This window comes from Xiphophorus couchianus, chromosome 5 (assembly GCF_001444195.1).
Source record: "Xiphophorus couchianus chromosome 5, X_couchianus-1.0, whole genome shotgun sequence".
NCBI classification, from domain to species: Eukaryota; Metazoa; Chordata; class Actinopteri; order Cyprinodontiformes; family Poeciliidae; genus Xiphophorus; species Xiphophorus couchianus.
In genome coordinates this window covers 12,669,772-12,688,744 of record NC_040232.1, presented here as the reverse complement: position 1 = coordinate 12,688,744, position 18,973 = coordinate 12,669,772, and the positions used below count along the sequence as shown (strand labels likewise).

The 18,973-nt window shown below is 37.9% G+C and overlaps 1 protein-coding gene across 21 annotated transcripts in view; it reads left to right on the top strand.

Annotated features, from left to right (window-relative positions):
* Nucleotides 1-18,973, top strand: part of ptprdb (protein tyrosine phosphatase receptor type Db) — a 253,880-nt gene that overhangs the window by 32,119 nt on the left and 202,788 nt on the right. For 19 of the 21 annotated variants that reach the window (XM_028016167.1, XM_028016162.1, XM_028016165.1 and 16 more), the window contains exon 1: nt 18,097-18,203. The gene's annotated coding sequence lies outside the window, so the exon portion shown is untranslated. Of the gene's footprint in view, nt 1-18,086; nt 18,204-18,973 lie in introns of those variants that run through there. The other 2 variants (XM_028016147.1, XM_028016148.1) reach the window with 2 other exon arrangements.

The window sequence follows — 18,973 nt, the reverse complement described above, 5'->3', positions numbered from 1 at the left end:
TAGTTCTTGGACCTGGATTTAGGTCCAGGAACTAGAAGGACCATTGAATAAGGCTCATTTTGTGACTGGTCAACCATTTCTGTGATGATTTGGCCAAATATTATGGATAATTATCTTGATAATTGTGATGACTCAGTTTACCGATAGTGTGTACAGGATTTTTATGTTGGTAGTTTCCAAGTTATCTAACAAGGTTCCCAGTGTCTTTGGAGGAGAATCAGGCCCACTTTAATACAAATTCTGCTCTGGACTAAACAGTGGGCATGAGTGGCTTTTCCAAATACATCTTTTGCTTCAAACCAAACTAATCCGGAGTGTTAGTTGCTGTAAAGCTCAGTCTCTGCATCATCTGGCCAAAGCACACATGGCCAAATAAGGCTCTAATGGAGTTCATAAAATGTTTGTTAACACAGAACAGAAAATCTTTTTCCTGTTGCTCCCTCCAAACAATTGGCTTGGTATGTAACTAATATTTTTGGTTACTATGGAGACTTATTGAGTCTAACATGCCAGTCTTCACTGCACTTCCCTTACTGTTAGATTGTCTTTGCCTCTCTTACCATCCTGGTCACTGTACATAAAGGCAGGATAAATATAGATCCTCATCCAACAATGTTGCACAACAACAAGTTAATGTGGAACAATTTCTATCCCAAAAAGACAAAGTCATGGTTGAATAAGTACAGTGTCTTCAATTTCTGATCAAGTTGTATAATAAACAAAAATTTTAAAATGCTTACGATAATTTAAATTTCTGTTAAACAGAATGCTAGGGGAACCAATAATTAGATCGCTAGTGATTTTGTTGCATAAATTTCTTTTTGCCTTTGATTAAATTTACTAAATTTAAATGTAGCATTTTTCTGAATTTTCAGTTGCAGATCATGTGGTTGGAATACAGGAATAATTTCGCTGAACGTTTTTTAACCGTCTTCTCCACGAGCATGAATAAATGTGGCCAGTAATGTATTCTCCGTGGAGTCATGCATATTTGAAAGTGTTCATTTTTTGTTGCATAAATAAAATATCTGTGGAGTTTTAAAGCCACTTATCTCTTAATGCTGAGCCTTATCTTCCTCTGTCTCTCCAGCTCAGCTGAGAGCAGTTTCTGATGACTAAGACTGAGAGAGCCTGTTCGCTGGAGACCAACGCTCACTCCCCTCCACCACAATCACCACGGCCACCTGCTTGTCATGAACGAAGTCTTTGTGATTGACACAACTGTCTCATTTGCCTTCCTCTCACGTCTAGTAAATAACAGGGCTGAAAAGCGGTGACCTAGTCGGTTACATGGAAGCAGACGATTAGCTTCCTGGACAGGGTGTTTCAATTCTCATTAGGAAATTCCCTCAATTAAAATTGTTCCAGGCGGTAAATTACAGCTCCAGTCACAGATTCACAGCTCTTCCTCAAAATTGGACAGATCTCCCTGTTCTGTAACAAATTAAGAAGATAATCTATAATTTGAGCTTATTTTTTTTATTTTGTTGGTATTTGTGGGGATCCCAAAGACATGCACATAATTTTTGTGATTTTGTGAAACATGAAGATCACAATACCTTGTAGACAGAGAGAATATTTAAAAAAAAAAAAAAAACTTTCTGAAGAGTACCAAAATATATTTCTGAAGTGTTTTATGTGCTAGATTTTACTTATGTAAAAAAATGTGGTTTCTTATTTTGTTTTATGCGTACAGTTCCACTCAGAAATATTTATGCACCTTTTTGACACATCATTGCACAAACAAAAAATTTCAGCTCCCACTAAAGCTTCCTACATTCACTGTTAAAGAAAAGTATCCCCACAACATGATGCTGCCACCACCATGTTTCACAGAGGGGTGTAGTGTTCAGCTTTATATTCATGCACACAGATTTGCATGAAGTTTTCAGTTTTGATCTTATCAGACCACAGCACTTTCCCAGGTTTGCTGTGTCCTTTGCATGGCTTTACTTTGAAAGTTGCTTTCCTTTTGGCCCCTATTCAAGAAAGTTAGTTGTTAGCGCAAGCTGGCAAGTTGTTGCAAGTGTGTGCTACACTTCTCCGATATTTATTTATTTGATTTTTTTTGCAAATTATTTACAATTTTTCTTCCATTTCAGGGACACACTACTTTATATGGGTCTTTGGTGTAAATATGAAACACACATAGTTATGGCCACTATGCTGCAGAGCAATTTCTCATTCATGGCTCACATTGGAGGAAGGAAGCAAAAATGTCATGTTACTGTGTGCTACCAGAATTAGTTGTTATCTGTTGTGCTCTAAGAGGTGGCCAGTTAGAAGCTAGTTGCTAATAGCTTCTCCTTTGTGGTAATAATTTGTTGGAAGCAGTTAGCAATTTTTTAGTGATTACAACAAAACTATATGACCGTAAACAATCATCTTCAATGAGAGAAAAAAAGAATATGGCCTTCTATTTTCTGTTGATCTTCCATAAAATCTGTATTTCTTCAACTGAAGCTCTAAGTAGTTCAGTGATGCTTTAGCTTTAACTTCTCCTTTTGAATATTTTTAGTGTGTTATTTTGGCTTCCCCCCTCACAAAACCCAGTTCCTGTCATATATTCTGCCATCCCCTTCTACCTTTCTTTTCTTTCTATCTTTCACGCAGTTCTCCCTCTTTTCCTTGCTATGTAGGCTGTATGATATGTAAATTGTGCAGACAGCTGCTCCCGTTCTCTGAGTTTTCATTCCATCACTGGTGTAATTAACATCTCTGTGAACTGTGACTCATCTCAAACTATGTGAGAGAACCATCTCTTAAGTGCAATGTTTTTACTCCATGGCGTTCTTCAATTACATCCGCTTTTGGATGTTTTCTGATACAAATGGTCAGATTTTCTGTCTCATTATACAAAGTATGGAGTAAACTCCATACTTTGGAGTTCCTGGGTCTTTTCCCTGACCCATCTTTTTATTCCTCAATCCTTCCACTCTCTTCATCGATTTCTTTTTTTAACTACACCTTCCAGTAACTTCTTGCATCCCAGAGCGTGCTTATCTCATTAATGGAGATATCAATTAACATGGAAACAGGGACCTTAAGGCTCCTTAGAGACTAAATGCACAACATTTTATGCCACAGAGGGAGCACCAAGGCACTCATCTCCTTTCTATCTTGCAACTTGCTTTCTTCTTCTTGATCTGGGTGCTTTTGCTTTGTAGAAAAAGAATGATTCATTTTGTGAGAACTTTTTCTTGAGCTTTAATCTTGGGCTGTTTATACTTTAGGAGTATGCTTTAAATTTTACATTTTTGTAATTCACCGAAAGCTGGTAAGAACCATATGCATGCTGCAACTCAATATTAGAAACGTACATGCCAGTTGTGTGCAGTCTATTGTTGTAAAGGCTTAGCTAAAACAGAAAGTGACAGGGAGCTACATGGGTCAGTGGTAGATCAGGCACCATACACAGAGGCTACAGTCCTCTGTGAACTTGTTCCTGGTTCAAGATTGTCCCTGCTCCCATCTCACCACTAAGTCTGACCAGCTTTCCTGTACCTGTGGAAGCATCCTAAAGCATCATGCTTTCACCATCATGCTTCCTCATTAGTTATTAGGTTGAATCATTGCATGCAGGTCAAAAATCTTGATTTGGGCTCATCTGGCTGAGGATCTTCTTCCACATATTTGCTGTAGTTTTGAATAAAAACCCTCTCAGAACTCAGATCCAGAGCTGCACTGCATTCTGAAAGATGTAGTCAGATGAAAGGGTTTGGCCACTCAAGCTCTCCTCACCAGCTAAGCGTAGCGTGTGATATCAACCAACTCACTTACTCTTTGATTAAATTGGAACAACCTGTTGAGTAACTTGCACAGCAGCAGTTTCAAGTTTTGCCACCATGCCTCACTGCTGCTTAAAATTAAAAAACAACAATGTGAAGTGAAAGGAGAAAATACATACGACTCAAAGTTCTTTGATAAAAACATTTTTACACTAATTTTGAAATTAGTGTATTTCACAAAAGTGCAATGGAAACACTTTTTGCATCACACAAGTCGTGATCAACAATTGGATGTTACTACAGCCTGAGATGAAATTGTGGTTAAAACAGGAAAGGCCAAGTCACCAGTTTGGCAGGTAGATATGGACTGCTATGAAATTCTTATATTGTGATACATTTTTAAGCTGTATCGCTGAGCCCTACAGAAAGTAGATCTTTTCCTGCAAAAGCAATGAAGAAAACTTTTCAGATTTTGGACCTTTAATTTTCAAGGTTGAACATAAATTCAATACTCAAAATTCTGATGTGAAAACTGGCTTTCCTTAATTGGCAACCTTTCTGAGTTTCACTGAGTCTCATTGTGTTTTACAACATAATTATATTCACTGCAGATAGAGGATAAGTTATCTGAATAAAACATCATTCACTCAAAATGTACCTTGATATAGAGTTTCTTCTTTAAGTGAAAACAATATTGACTTAATGAGACGTCAATGTTGTGGAGAGTAGGCCTGATATTTAATAGGTTACTGAACTGTGTTGCAGTCTTTATATCTCTGTTTTTAATATCAGTCATTTTTATGTTTCTTTGCAAAACCATAGGATTTGAAATCATGGTTGCATTCATGAAAGAGGCTACAGTTTCACATGCTGTTTTCCTGCAATGCAGTCCTGGGACAACTGTTAGTCACCATTTGATTTAAGACATGGATGTGCAAGCACTGTGGGGTGTTGGGGCCATAAAGCATTGAAACAGTGAATGCACTGGTAATAAATTCACTTGCAGTGACTGTGTTTTTACTCATCTCCAAGTCAAGGCTTGGCTTCTAAACAGCAAAAATGACTAAAGATGAAATATTTTTGATAAACAATGTTTGTGTGGGCAACTGGCATCTGTTAAGCCTGTAGAAGTGGTCTTATTATTTGTGTCTCTGGGTGTTTGGATGCAGAGGATGTCCTCCTCTTTACCAAAGTTTAATTGGCCTAATAATACATCATCAAGCAGACAGGTGGTGAAGATCTCTACACGTTTGGAGGAACTCAGGCAAACCGAGTTGCTAAACAAATGTGATTAGACCTGAGCCCACACAAAGCTGTTCAAGTTTAGTTGATCATTTAGATGGGCTCAGTAGTTAAATTATCCTAGCAGAAAATCAAACGTTTGATTTTACAGCAAACATTAATTCTAAAATCATTTTTTTTTATATTTGTATAAAACACCATGCACCATTCCAGCTGCAGTCTTTGACACAGGTAGTCACAAGATTCTTTTCTTAAGACCTGAACATGTTTTGGTCTAAAAGACACAATTCTGTTATGGTTTAAGTCTTATTTGTCTGAAAAGTATTTCTCTGTACTCGTGGGAGATTCTCTGATGGCTCCTATTTGTCTGGTGTATCTCAAGGACACATCGTGGGACCAATTTTGTTCTCATACTACGTGACGCATTTAGGATAATTTTTTAGGAAGTGTGATATTTCCCTTCATTTTGACAGTTATCACATACAAATTTTAGTACCCTTATCAAACTGAATGTCATTGCCCTACTGACACAGACACTCTGGAATAATATTTTTTTATTTATTTAAGAAATACAATGTTTAATTTGAGAAAATGTATGAATTTGGAGACATAAAAAATAGTTGCTTTATCAAAATGATCAATGCCAAACTTTTTGTCCCTTCTCTCTTGTCAATAGAGAAAAATAAATCTTTGACCATTACAAAAAATTCAATAGATTCTCCCAAATTCTGGGTACTCTTAATGCTCTCTTCTCCTCAGTTCAGTAGGATTGCATAGCTCTGAGAACAGATTGCCATTAAGAATGCTGACTGTGTCTGGCAAACCATTTCTGTGTGAATTTGTCCATATGGTTTGAATCATTATCCTGTTAGAAGACCCAGTGATGACCCATTTTCAGTTCTCTTGCAGAGGTCACACAATAAAAAAAAAAATGCTACTTTTAAAGTCCAAGAGGGCCCCTTCACTCTGTCATGGTTAGCAGAACTTTTCAAAGAGAAACAAGCCCCCATCTTCACAGATCCTACACCATGCATAGTAGTGAGTATGAGGAGCAAGAAGTGATATATCTAGGCTCATCTGACCAAAAGCATGTGTTTCCTTTTAATGTGCCAGAAAAGGAAAGCCTTTTTCCTAACATATTTCCCAAGCAAGTAATATTTAAGGGTTAAAGACATAGGAGACTTGGTGATCCCACAATGCCATTATTTGGCGCTGTTTTCTAGCAGTGAGTGTGGACTTTCTTAGAGTCCTTGTCCTGGGAGTATTTATCAGCGATGCCCAGGAACATGGATAGTGCTGGATGTAAACACCTTCAAATATGTAAGTCTTCTTAAGTCTTACAATTTTTGCATACTTTCTTTTATCTTCCAAAGTATTTGTACAGCAAACGTATTTCAGCATAAGTATGCTATAGCTGAGTTCATTGTGCTTAATCGTATACTTTCTGCACTGCACAGAATCAGATCAATATTTGGTGTAGCCACTTCAGGAGCATAGATCGATCAGCTGATGACTGAAATCAGTTTGTTTCCAGCTAGACTGGCCATGAAATGGCAAATCAGTCAGTCAGATAAATCTGGTTCTGTGACTGGTAGAGTTAAACATTTGCACTGTGGGCTTGCTCTGTAATGTGGTTCATGTCCTGAGCATACCTCAGCAACATAGATTTATGGAAGCTGCAGCACTGGAGCAGTTTCCCACTGGCTGGAAGGTTTGTGGTCCCTCCCTCACATACGCTCACAGGCTAAAACATACTTTCAATCAGCACACAAGACTTTGTTTGCTCTGTACAAAAAAACCCCAGCCTTCTGCATTTGCTGTTATCTGGACAAAAATAGTTGTTTGTGGTTCAAATGCTACCACTCCCCTAGATTGCAATGTGTTGAATTGGAAAATGTCCAGTCATGTTTTATCTTTATTTGCAAGGTTGTTCCCCAGGTTTTGCATGCAGGCCAATTCTGTTCACCATTAATATCAACAGTTAAGTCAAGTTCAAGTCTAGTACATTTCAGCAAAAAGGCAGTTCAAAGTGCTTTACACTATGAAAACATAAGACAGTAAACAATTATGAAACAAGCAATAAACTTTACATTTTGTCATATGGCCTGATCAAAATCATCACGCAAATATACATAAAATATATTGATCAATGTTCCAGTTATGTTTAATCAAAGTAAACTCTAAACAGGTGGGGACTTAAACTTGATTTGAAGGAACCCATTGTTTCATCTGTATTGCAGTTTTCTGGAAGTTTGTTCCAGATCAGAGGAGGACAGTGCTTCTCCACGGTCCTCCTCTAAAACAAAAATGTTTTATTTCTGGTTCTGGGGAAGCACAGTAGACTTGAGCCAGAACACCAGAGTGGTCTGGAAGGTTGATACAACAACAATAATGTATTTTGGTGCCTTTCAGTGATTTATAGACTACAAATGTATTTTGAAGTCTATTCTCTGAGCTGCAGGGAGTCAGTGTAAGGACTTTAGAGCTGGAGTGATGTGCTCTACTTTCCTAGTTCAGTGGGAATGCAAGCAGCAGTATTCTGAGTCAGTTGCAGCTGTATGATTGACATTTTAGTTAAACCTGTAAAGACACTGTTGTGGTAACCAATGCAACTAAAGATGAACACACAGATGAGTTTCTCTCTTCCTGGGACATTAGTTGTTTAATCCTAGAAATGTTCTTCAGGTAACAGAAGGCCAACTTTTTGATTGTCTTTATATGTCTTTGAAGGTTCAGGTCTGAGTCCATCACTATAGCTACATTTTGGATCCAATCACTAGTTCCTAGCTGTAATAACTGAAGCTGTGTGCACACATCTTGTGTGCACACAAGATGACATTATTGTTGACATTATAATGTAGAGCTGTGTATCATCTGCATAGTTATGGTAGCCAATCTTATTACTTGTTATGACCTAACCCGGCGGGACCATATTGATGTCAAATAGGAGGAATCCCAGGATGGAACCTTGGGGTACCTCGCGCTTGACTTCTGTCCACTCTGAAAATAAGTTGCCGATTGGCACAAAGAAGTTCCTGTTCTTTAGGTAAGACTCAAATCAGTCTCATACTGTAGCAGAGTCCAACCCAGCTGTCCAGTCCCTTTAATAATATGTCACGGTCAACAGTGTCAAATGCTGTGCTGAGGTCCAAAAGAACAAAAACTGGTTCTTCCATAGTCTGATTTTATGTGGAGGTCATTGAACACTTTGAGGATGGTAGTCTGAGTATTATTACATCTTGTATACAATTGTGAATTCCATAATTGTTGTGATTATGCAGTTTTGTATTTGAGTAAAATCAATTTCCATAATGTAGTTTTGTATTCTTATATAAAAAAAAATCTTTTTTCTTTTAAAACTGTACAACTATCCTTTTGAAATAGTTACAAACGCACTTTATTTTAAACTGCTTTTGAATACATTTCGATAAAATTCCAGTTTAATTTTATACTTGCCTCTAACATAAAACTATGTTCAGCTGTTTGCAGTAATTTAATGTTATGTGACAGTTATGTGAAAGAGACAAAGAGGTATTTTAACTGCTTCAGTTTTTTCATTTTTGATTCATAATATGATATGATAATTTGATCCAAGAAGACATTATTGCATGGAATTACAATAAAATCTAGCAGCACTATGATGTGTTAGCATAGTGAACAGTAAGAAAAAAGAGCAGGCCATTCTGTGCAAATTTGTCAGTTGCCTGGATTTTCTCCAAATGCTCCATTTGTTTTGATGCATGCATGTTAGGGTATACACTGACTTTAACTTCACTGGGTGATTGTGACTGGTTGGTATGTCAGGATTTCCTTTGTGCTAACCCTTGAAAGTAATTGCAACATGTCCATTGTTTACCCTCTTGTTTCACATGAAAGGAGGTTAAGCAAACAGGATTAGTTAGGTTGACAAAAGGAAAACTGCCCAGGATATTCTCTGCCTTTTGCCCTGTTACTGCCAGGATACGGGACAGCTCCCTGTGACCATGAACAGGATTATAGGGTGATAAAAAATGGACAGAAGGAATTATTACTTACTGCCCTTTGAAAGGGACATAACAATGCAAACTAGAAAATTCCTGAAGAAATTTAACCGGGGCCTGCCAAAGTGTGCCCGTCAATTTGGACCCAGCGTTCTGATGCTAGAAATTAGCATCAATGCTAAAGAAAGTTGCAATCATATGAGGAGAATGACAAGAATGTTTACTAACATGGACTTGCACCAGTCAGTACGATAAAGTAAGTATATCAGCTAAAATCAGCAAAAATGCTAATGTTAGCGTGATTTCTATCAGTAGCATGTGGGACATCGCTAGGATGTTTTCTATAATTGACTTACTCAATGCAGTATACTAAACATTGCTAAGAATTCAAATAAATAGCTAATAGCTTATTAAAGCTAAAATGCTAATGCTAATGAACTGCCTTGCTGTGCAAGGCAGTTCCCTAACCTGAGAGAAAAAGATAATGCAGAATAATATTATTGCACCGCCTGCGGTGAAATTTGCAGTAAGCTTCATATTAAATGCCCGCAGTATTCCATTGTGTAACAGTGCTTTGGATAAAAAAGTCACATAAAGCCAAAAAGAGCAGTTACATGATGTAAAAATGGTCAAGGCTTTTATTTTGAAATTTTTGTTAAGCTTCATTTCAAAGGGCCAAACTAATCCCATGTATAACAGTGATTGGATAAAATCAATTATATAATGCTCAAAAAAGCAATTACATGCAATTACATGTAGTTTTTTCATACAAACTAAGCTAAAGCAAGAAAAGTTTACTCTGGTTTAACTTAAGACAGTGAGATAAGAAATATATATTTTTTCAGTTTATGTAAATATCTGATTTCAACTGTATTTCATATTAGGGGTTGTGTGTTCACTGTAATGTGGAGTGGAATTGGTTTTCAGCCAAAACGCAATAAGAATGAAGTTCAGAACCGTCTCATTTGACCGTAACCCCTTTCTACATGTTTCCTGTGTCCTTTATGTATATTGGCAAACTGAAAAAAATATTTCTCATGGCTGTCTCTCTTCTTGTCACATTTCAGTAAGGTGCAGAGTATGATAATTTTCCATGACCCACCACCCCTAAAAACAGAGGTTTTTAAGAAGCTGTACTTTATTTTAAAATTGATTTAAAACATGCAGCTAAATCTTTCCACTTAAAGCACTGATGAGGTCAGAGTTTGAGTTTAAGTGCCCAGCTGATCCCGTTGATATCTATTATACTGTGACTGAATCAATAGTCCAGCAGCTCATTTCTCAGAAGCTGTCAATAATAGAGGGCCTGATCTGCAGGAAAGTGGCTGGCCACTGTTACAAGCTGGAGGAGGATCTTTTAAATAAAGTATGGATGTTTATTAAGGAAGATGAAGTTGGCTTAGATATGTGTATGATTTGGATGTTTGATGTTACTCTTTGAACATAACAGGAATTAAGAGTGTCTCGGATGGTACGGGGTGTCTGTCTTTCAGTACGTGTGTGCACGTGTTGTGTTTTTTTTCCTCCCCTTTTATGGTGTTTGAAATGTTTTTTTTTTTCCTTATTTAAACCATGTTGCTTCGGTACCCCTTGAGCTTTCAAACCCCTGGGTGGTCGATATGGCCTAGATTATGAATTTCCTGCTGCACACAGAAAGGCACACACAAACAACTTGCACGCACACAACTCACCGTCAGCCCTACTTACATAGCGCACAAATACGGATCCCGTGAGCAAATCGATGGAACATGTATGACAACACAACATTGTTTCATTCTGATTCCTGGGAGCAGGGAAAGAAGTCAAGTATCTGTGAGGGGAAAAGGTAGATTGAGAAATAAATGTGGCTTTATTAAGAAGAAAAGGGTGTGGGGAGAGGATAGGCGTAGAGAGAGGAAGGGTGGTGGAGAGGGGGTGTATAATAATGTGTCACAGCATGTGGAGCTGTGCCAAGACACACTGTGAATAATCTGTGGTGGTTTTTTGCTGAGCCGGTTATTGTTGCATTAAAAATATAATGCCAAATATGTCCCAGTGTCTGGCTTGCCTTAATGATGACAGCCCGGGGGGATGAATAATTAAGACACAGGGAGGAGGAGTCTGTCTCTGTGCTGTGTTAATAATTTTCCACTGAATACTACTCCAAAGGAAATTGATACCATGACCATTAAAAAAAATACCTTTACCTTTACATTGAGAGTTCATGGTTCCAGAGAAGTTTATAAATTAAATGTTGAAATGAAGCAGATGCTCTATATCCATAAAGTGCAACATTAAGCTTTCTGGTTAATACAGTCTGTACTGTTAGTTTTTTGTTTTCTGCTGACTACTACTAAGTATACACATATTACAGTAGAATCATGCCCATGTAAGGGGATAGTGTAATTCTGCCCCAGGAGACCTGCTTCACCTGGGGCAAACACCTTTTAGATGTATATGGACTCATAAAATCAAGCTTAATAACAAAACATGTGGGTCAAAAGGTTTTCCATTATACATAATCTCTGCTCTGACATCTGTCCCAGTAGAAAATAACAATTAATCTGGTTTTAGAAACTGAACAATTTCTGCAATTTCTTTTGGGGTTCCTTGTAGAAGCATAGATAATGTAGACACCATGTATGGAAGCTAACAATGCTCAGTGCAGTTGTTCAGAATGCTTAGAATTAAATAAATACATAAGGATCATGAAATAGTATCTACATAAATCAATAATAGCTATATATATATATATATATATATATATATATATATATATATATACAGTAACTACATGCAATTATTGAACAGGCAAATAAATACTATAACATACTATACATTTCTAACTGGTATATTTCATTAAATTGACATAAGAGGTAGAATTAAACAAGTGTTCATGTCTTGCTACTCCTTTTCAAACAGAAAAGTAGTGATAAGCTAACTGCTTTGTACTTGGTTGAGTTTGCAGATGTTTTCTTTTCTACTGGTTTTCTTTGTTTTTAAAAACCTTTTTGAAATAAATAAATAAATGAAATAAAATTCTAAGCTCAATATATTGAAATAGTTTTCATTCTTCTTAAACAAATAGCTGCTATGCCCTGGTGTTGTTTTAAGTTATTTTTGAGGTTTGATTATTCTGTGTTCCTTAAACTCTTTCTTTGATTAGATCAGTCTTGTTTCTGTTTTAGCTTAGTCCTTCCTAATGTTTCTAGATATCTTTATTTCTTGAGTAAAGCAGCTAAGAATTATATTCCTTAGCTCTTGTTCTTATTTAGTGTTAGATTTATTTCCTTGTCTATTGTGTACTCTTCCTTGCCATTTTCTCTCTCTCTTCCTCTCTCTCCTCACACCTGCAACTCCTCAGCTCATCAGCCCAGGTTTTTGCTCCAGCATTCACCCTCACGGTATTTAAGCTCCTCTCCTGGTCACTCTCCTTTCTGGTTCCTGCTGTTATATCCTCATGTCTCCTTTCTGGTTTTTTTTTTCCATTGGCTTTATGGTTTGTGTTCTGCCCGGGATCCTTGTGATTTTTGTAAGTTCATTATTCTTATTAAATATTCCTAATTTACAAGCTGCTGCTACCTCTCTGCATTTGGGTCCACCAACAACCACTACATACCATGACAATAGCTTAATAATATGAATCATTATTTTGTTGAGGTATTTTTAATTAATCCCAGCATTTTTTTTTATCCCAAAAAATCTTTCCAATAAAGTCATCTTTTCAGGGGTGTTTATAAGTAGGGAGACCAAACTGTTGATACCTTGCATATTACATTACAAAAGAGATATAATGTGATATATGTAGTTTAAAATAAATAAGTAAAACTCAAATTATCATTAAAAAATGTCTTTTTAACTTTCACAAAGTCATTTAGTTTGATTCTGCAAGCTTTTTACACTGTGTGCAGTGTTAAAATTATCTGAACACCTCAATTTTTTTAACCAGCATAATCTGACCTTCTGAGTGAAGGGCTTGTGGTTCCATGCCTGCAATATAGATCTAAGCCAAACCTGTTGTGCTAAATCAAATCAGGCATTAGATGGCCCATATCTGATTCTCTGCTCAGTTTGGAAAACCAAATTGGGTTGTTTTTACCCAAAAGGTTTTTACAGTGTAAAACTAGAAAACGGGCTTGCTAATGCAGCCAAATTCAAATTAATAGTTTGTTCTATACAGACTTAGTTAAGGCTAGACTTACTTTCTTGTTCCTTGCTTTTAGATTTTTTTTTTTCCATTTCTTCAGGTTGTAGCTATGCACCGTTGCTTACATAGTATTTTTCTGATGGCTACATTCACTTTGTCGACCAATCACTATTCCTGGCTGCCACTTGTTTGAGCATAGACTGTAATTTTGTCAAAAAATGATTCCATGTGGTTGTTTATTCTGCTCCCTCTTCCTCTGGCAAGCTTAGCTGCAAAAGGGTGATTCATGAAAGAGAACTAAGACTGGCAGATGGATACAGATATGACAGAGGCTGTGTAGTAATAAGATTCATCACCTCTAAATCCAGGTTTAGACCTAAATCTACTCAAGGCTTCATTCCCAGAGTGTCTTAAATAAACGGCTCTGGAGCCTACGCAGCTTTCATGAGGAAAAAAGTAGGCTCTGCTCTTTAAATCAGGGGGTAAAAGCTTTATAATATGCTCTTCTGCCCTCCTATCTGATTCCTCCCTTCTGTCCTTTCAAGGTGAAATGAAAATGACCTGATTGATTTATTATCAGAATGACTAGCTGACATACTGCTACTGTTTTCTCCTTTACTTCAACCAGTTTCACATGTTTAACAATAGATTTTTGAAAGGCCCAAAATTAGAAACACGGATCAATATTTCAATGCACAGATCACAAAAAGACACTTAGAAACAAAGCCAATCCACAAACATAGGGAGATGCACAAAGTTGCACAAGTGCAAATCTGACACACACACACGCACATTTCATCCCACATGCTCTGTAAATAGAGAGCAGGATGTTGCCGACATTTGGGTGCATGGACAAACAAGCAGTGTTCCTTGTGAGAGAATGGGAGAGAGAAAAAGCAAGCACGGAAAGACGAATGAGAGGTAGCGGCACAGAGAGACACACGGGAGAAGAGAACTGGGGGTAGGTGGACAGATGAAGTGGTGACTCAGGAATGTGATATGAAAAGAAAAGATTCAGCACTTGGAATGATTCTCCTCTTCCTCCTCCCATCTCAGGCAGAAAAGGAGTGGTGGGTTTCTGCTATTTTTTTTTACCTATTGTGTCCTTCTAATCTTATCTCCTGCACATCCTACAACACTTTTCCATTCCCCCACATCTGTCACTTTTGCCTTGTGAATAGCAGCCATCACAATTAAAAAGGAGACTGAAGTTAATAAAAGAGTATTTAGAGGCTTCCAGGCAAACTCTCTACACAAAATACATCTTTTAAAGGGAGAAAAGTTGGCCAAATGAACCGATCCGTTTGTATAAATGTATGTAATTGCTTATTTTGAATTAACCATGCTTAACCAAAGGTTTTGTAAAGCTGATTATAATTTCACTCGCCACTCCCAGATGGTATGACTGCAAGACCTGTACAAACAAGAAATCACTTAAATGAAACCTGTCTGACTAAATGAAAAGCACTAAAATATTCTAAAATGCAAAACATGATTCCCAGATCAAAAGTAATTAAAAAACATTTTAAACAAAGTTGTTGACATCAATCCGTCCGTGTCTTATAAATACACTTCTAAGACTCGGAGGCTCCAGCAAATCACATTGAGAGTCAATGTCCACAGATGGAGAAAAGATGTAGCATTGGTGAACCTTCCCAGAGTTTGTGGATCATCCTGGGCCCCCTACCAGATATGGGACCTACTTACCCCATCACAATCCCCTTCCTTGGCTGGTGCCTGTGCCCAGCTGAGCGTTGATGGTTCTCTGTGTCTGGGTGCTCGGGTATGTATCGGCTTACCCTGTCAGACTCCGGGCGCCCTGGCTCTGTCGGCCTCTGCTGTGGGGTGGTGTACCCTCAGAGCTCAGGACTTTGTGTCCATGACTGGATCATAGTGAGTTGGGCTATGGGCTTATTGCTTCAGCCCCCTGGGGCTTCTGCATTGTGGCTACTGGGGGTCACCTCCTCTGCTTCTCTCTGGGAAAGGGCTGAGAAGGTAACGGGGGTTCTAAGGAGACAGAAATTGCATTTTTTGGAAAATGTGCATCCCTTACATCTGGGACAGCATTTGTAGCATTTCAGAAAAGGAATGTTATACCTACTTTCCATTGGTGTGGTGGATGAAGTGTGTTGGTCTCAAGTTGCTTTTCTGTTTTAGACCAGTACAGCTTGTTAGAATGAACTAAACCATAAATTCGACTGTCTACTAGAAAACCCTGAAGCATTTTATCCACCAATCAGTTTGTAACCTGAAGCTCAGCAGGACAATAGTCCAAAGCACACCAGCTAGTGTGTGTTTGAATGGGAAAAAAAGCAAAATGGAAGTTTTACAGTGGCCTATTCAAAGCCACAAAGATAAAATCTGATTAGAATTTTGTTGTATGACCTCAACAGGCTATGTGGCTGAATAAAAATGACTCTGCAGAATAATGTAAAAAATCCTCTACAAAAATGTAAAAAATGTATTGCATTGGAAATGCTTGATGGCAATTGTTGCTATGAAAAGTTTTACAACCAGTATTTAGGTTTAGGGGCTATTACGTTTTTGCCATTTGGTCCAAACATTTTGCATCCCTAAACAAGACTATTTCGTACTAGTGTTCTTAAACAACAGCCAAATAGTTTATTTTTATTGTTAATTAAGTGGAAGAAAATTGACACTAGGTTTTAAAAGATGTTTACATAGAAGTCTGCCGAGGTTGGAAAGCAACGCCACCCAGCATTTTTATTACGAGACCACTAAATAAATGTGCAGCCAACTGCCTTCAGATGAACCCTAATCAGTTGGTTTACTTTAATCTCTGAATGAATTCAGCTGTTCTGTAAAAGCCTCAGTGGTCTGTTAGAAATCATTACCGAACAAATGTCATGATGATCAAGGAATATAGCAGACAGGTCAGCATGAGTTTTAAAAATGACGAGTTAAAAAAGGAAAGAATATCATAAGCTTTAAACATCTTTCAGGACACCGCTATATCATTTGAAAATGGATGGCACGTGGTACCAGTTTGCACCTACCATCACTTGGATGTCGCACTAAACTGACAGGTAAGATAAGGTAGACATCAGACAGAAAAGCATCCAAGATGCCCATAGTAATTGTGAAGGATCTCCGGGGATCCAAAGCACATATGAAAAAAATGTATGTCTAGATGAAAAGTATGAATCATTCACTCCAAAAATGTGGCCTTTATGGAGGAGTGGCAAAATAAAAGCCACTGCTAAAAGAAGCATCATGAAGATGGGATGCTTCTGATAGCACAAAGAAAGGTTAGTCAGGGGCAATGGATTAAGATTGCAGGTTTAAGGTGTTAGGATGATTGATCATTTGGGTTTGTAGTTTAGTTTATCTGTCTTCCTCAGTTATTCTTATTAAATCATATTTTGTTTACTTTAGGTCAGTTCTTCCTTAGTTATTCTAGTTAGGCATTTTAGTTATTCTTTGTTAAAGCTGGATTAGTTTTCATAGTTCTCCTGTTTATTTACCGTCCCTTGCCTCCTTGTGCCATTCTCTCTTTCCTCAGTTTGTCTTCTGCTGTCTCCTCTCACACCTGTAACTTGCTAGCCAATCAGCATTCACTCTTCCAGTATTTAACCACCTCTCTTTCACTCACTTCTCTGGTACCTCTTGTACTTCTCCACTCCTCCATGTACCCTGTTCCTGTTTGTTCCCTGCTCTTGATCAATGTCACCTACCTGTTTGCAAGTTCTTCTTCTTTATTTATTTACTTTCTTCATCAAATTCTCACCACCAACTCGTCGCCTTGGTCTCCTCTGCATTAGTCTTACTCCATCTACATGACAAATGTGCATTTATTTCCGTTACAGATTTCCCACATATATTGAATAAAAACATAAAATATTTAAGACATTTAGGGGCAATCACTGTATTAAGTTCTTACTGTAAATGTATATACCCAAAAATACTAAGCCCAGCAGAGGTGTACTGCTTTAAAAATTCCAGAGTACATTTCAAAGTAGGCTCATTCTTGATGAACTGATTGCATAGACGAAGCTTTGAAGTATACTTTCTTGCCCTAAGCATCTTTAAACAAAGTGATAAACTAGATAGTCGTTGAAAAAACTCAAACTTTTCAGCACTCATCGCACTTTCCTGCTGCTGGTGGTCGAATGGATTGTGAAATACCTTGCTGGCTCCAATATCACATAATTCCGTTTCATATCACTTCAAATTAACAAAATTATTTTAAAAAGTGACCTCAAAATGCTCTCAACTTTTTAAATTAAGTGCTTTAAAATATAAGTTTAAGTTTTACTTATTTTGATTAAAGTCAATATTGTGACTTAACAATACACCTAAAAGTTAAATAGACTTACTTTATTTGAGTGTTTGCAAAACCTTGATCAAAGTCAACTTATTGTCACTTATCAAATAAATGCAAAGTTACAGTTTACAGGTGATGTTCTTCTGTTCGGGTCTGAATATCCTGCTGCCTTTTGAGTGCTTCGTTTTCATATGAAGTTGACTCTAAGCTGCAGACTATTCGTTTTACAAGTCAGTGCAAGAAGATTCAGAGTCACACTGTGTTCGGCCATTTGGGGGGTTCGTACGATGTCCTGTGTTCGCATTCTGACCCACTTGTGCAACTTTTAAAATGTTGGTCGTTAAAATCAGCGGGTCGTCTCCCTCTTCTGCCCCTCTACTTCAGTGTAGCTCCTGCATCTCTCACTTCCTCTCTCTCTCTAGCTGTATCTCCCTCTTTCTCTCTCTCTCTCCTCCGTCGCTTATCTCTGCGCGCATCGTCAGCACTAGTTTGGAGTCAAATCTGACAACCGCTGCCTTTGCCCGCTCCTTCCTCCGGCTCTCCTATTACTCTCCGGCGGCTGTCCCTGCTCCTTTAAAGGGGTAAATCAACTGTTCATTTAGCTAAAAACACGTGTTAACATTGATATTATTATTATTTTTTTAAATAGAGTCTGGCTGACCTCGTTTACCTACTCTGTGCCGTGCTTTCTCTCAGATGATGTCTTACCTTGTTTCTCCTCCTAGCTCTCACAGCCGGGACCGTGGGACCGCATCCGACCGCTGTGTTCAACTTGAGGCGAAGAAAGACACGGGAAACTCCTCGGGATTCTCCGTACATCGAGCGCTCATTTGGATTTTGTGGTGAGCTCACTTAGTCACATTAAAATCATTGCATTTAAAAAAAAAAAAAAATAGTGAATATTATCCAAAGCGCTGCATCTGTTGTGCTGATCTGATAAGACCCCAGCGTGTGCAAGCCAAATTATTCAAGTGCATTTTTTTTCATTTATTTTTTAATTGGCCAACTCTTCTTTGTTGTTTTTGCACGCAGAAAAGCAGAGACGCCGCAGCACTGCTTACTCGCTTCTTTCGGAAACCCCCTTTTTTGTAACGTATCCCACTTAGTCTCAGCTTATTGTGCATGTGAATTAAACGTGGCCACTTGTGACAAATTAGTTGTCAGTATTCCTATCATGGAGCGCGCTGAGAGTCAAATAATACCGTCCGGAGTGTGGGAGAACAGGAGGGAGATTAGAGTGAGAGGAAAGAAGACTGTGAGAAGAAACATTTGCGGGATCCCTCAGGGAAGCGCTGCTTCTTTCTTCCCTTTATTGGGAGGGTTTTTATTAGTCTTTAATGCCTCTACAATGATCATATTATCTAATACTGTTTTACAGGATCTTTTTAAGATGTGCTTATTGTCAGTGCCATTACTGCTCATTATATGTGGTGACACACTCCCGGCTGTGCTGTAAGAAGGCATCTACTGGGCCATTTGCTGCTTTTTATTGTCCTGTTTATCAATTAAACGTGTCTCTAATGGAGATCTCACACTTCCTCCAACATAAAACATTACTCTCCCACACACCATCCGTTAGCATCTCACCTCCCACATAGCCACACTTGCTGTC